The 2,370-nt window shown below is 42.7% G+C and overlaps 1 pseudogene; it reads left to right on the top strand.

Moving 5' to 3' along the window:
• Positions 1-1,127: 1,127 nt before the first annotated feature.
• Positions 1,128-1,990, top strand: LOC129510875 (immunoglobulin kappa variable 2-28-like; annotated as a pseudogene).
• The last annotated feature ends 380 nt before the right edge of the window (positions 1,991-2,370 follow it).

Here is a 2,370-nt window from a genome sequence, read left to right on the forward strand (position 1 = left end):
CTAACACTGACCAATAGTCATGTTGTTTTTCTTTCTTAATAAAGGCTGACATGGCAAACTATTGCCCCTAAGAAGCCCCGACCAGCATCCTATTCCATAGTCACTGTCTTTGAATGAAGGCCCATGAAAATGTCAGTCATGTGTATAGGTTACCTTAAAATATTAAAACAGTAGATCTAGTTCTTGATTTTGTTACATATGGAATCATCTTTTGATTTGTAGACTCATGCAGTGGCTTCCCAACATACAGGCCAGGTAAGATCTTTGCATTCGTATGAAGAGCTAAGAAGAAAATGGAAGCCCTGACAGGACCTCATTACACATGACAGAAAGGATTCTGTATAAGAAGAGGTGTTCTAAACACCAATAAAAAATACCACAAAATTATTCCTTGTTTACTCTGACCCATCCTCCAAAGGAAATTCTTCCCTTAAGAAAACTTTTGATTAACCGGGTAAAGCTATAATGAGGTAAGTATGATTGGATATCCACCAGATGATAACAACTGGTTACCAGGAATTTCAGATTCACTGCCTGATCCATAAAATTCTTTCTCCTTTTCCCCTTGTCTTAAAAGGATCATTAGCTATCTCTATTAGAGAGATTTTTAAAATTCTCCTGTCTCATTCTTCTGATTTGAGTGCTTTCATGGAGTTTACTTCACTAAATCTCAAGAAAAGAGAGTCCCTAATACTTTCAACCAACATTCTCTAACTGTTAACCTGATAAGAAGAGATACCAAACAGCTTTGCAACCATTTCAGGTCCATCCTGATGTGTGCAGACTCTGCCCATAAGCACTAAAGTGCTAAGATGTGCGTGGAGGAAGTTAAGCAAGATGGCCATTCATCTCCCACATACTGATCGGCACATTCAGAATCTGATCCTGATGCCATTTGGTAACAAAATGATTTCTTTCTTGGTTTCACTCACACAAAGAAGGTATTTTATTTCCCTTTGCTCACAAGAGTCTCCCCTTCCAATGGCTCTTTCCACATGGTTGCATCCACCTGGGAATTTGCATATTGGCTCCTAGGGAGGCCCTTTTCTTGCAAGTCGACATAAAAGGTCAGTTCAAATATTGCTTTGACTTATCAGGACTCATCAGTTCCACTGTTCAAAATAAGGTTCCCTGCTCAGCTTCTGGGGCTAATGATGCTGTGGATCCCAGGTAAGAGAAGCAGAGAGATGAAAAAAGAGAATGGTGTGAGGAAGGTGAGCTCTGGGGGCGCCACTGCTCTCACGTTTAAAAGGAAAGTATCTGCTTGTTAGAGAAGCAGGTCTTTTCCTCAAGGGTGTGGCATGAAATGAGATCTGTCAAGGGGAGGAAGAATCCTAAAGGAGCAAGGGCCTGTGCTCTGGTGACCACCACAGCAAGGAAAGCAGAGGATGGTGTAGGCGACTCTCAGAGTCCTCTTTGAACTTACAAAATCTATTTCTTCTTAAAATTGAATATTTTGCAGATATGCATCAAAATCAAGCAAAAAAAGAAATGATCTTGCATACTGTAAATAACAGAAGGGAAACATGAAAATGGCTTATAATATTTGGACTCTGTACTTCTCTCTCTTTACCCTAGGATCCAGTGGGGATATCGTGATGACACAGACCCCACTGTCCCCGCCTGTCATCCCTGGAGAGCCGGCCTCCATCTCCTGCAGGGCCAGTCAGAGCGCCCTGCACAGTAATGGGAACAACCATTTGAATTGGTGCCTGCAGAAGCCAGCCAGTCTCCACAGAGCCTGATCTACTTGGTTTCCAACAGAGACCCTGGGGTCCCAGACAGGTTCAGTGGCAGCGGGTCAGGGACAGATTTCACCCTGAAGATCAGCAGGGTGGAGGCTGACGCTGTGGGAGTTTATTACTACCAGCAAGGTATACAAGTCCTCCCACAGTGGGTCAGCCCAGAACACAAACCTCCCCACCTGGGTGGCCCAGCTGCCCATATGTGTTGTTGGTCTAAGGAGCAGGCAAGCAGATTCTCTGTGTAAGGGAAGAATGTTGGAGAGCTCACGAGAATAAATCTATGAGGGCTCACATCGGGCATCACACATTAAGGACCCATTGGTGGCAAGAGCCTTGCTTGGAGGAACCAGCCAGGGAGAGCTGGGGCCCAAGTGGGACCAGACACGATCCTTTGGAAAGCTGAATGAAAGCTCATCCTATTCCTTCCTGTTTAGCCTACATCTTATATTTGATGACATAAAAATAAAACATTTTTAAAACTTAGAAAATCGAGGGAGATTCGTGGTAACACAAGTTGAGTAAATGTTGGGATTTAACCATTTTCAATATAGTTTTTTAAATATAATATTTAATTATATTCAGAAGTTAATGTTTCCCTATTCCTCCAATTTTACACTCCTTCTTT

The sequence above is a fragment of the Nyctereutes procyonoides genome, unplaced genomic scaffold (assembly GCF_905146905.1).
Source record: "Nyctereutes procyonoides isolate TBG_1078 unplaced genomic scaffold, NYPRO_anot_genome, whole genome shotgun sequence".
In the NCBI taxonomy this organism is placed as follows: Eukaryota; Metazoa; Chordata; class Mammalia; order Carnivora; family Canidae; genus Nyctereutes; species Nyctereutes procyonoides.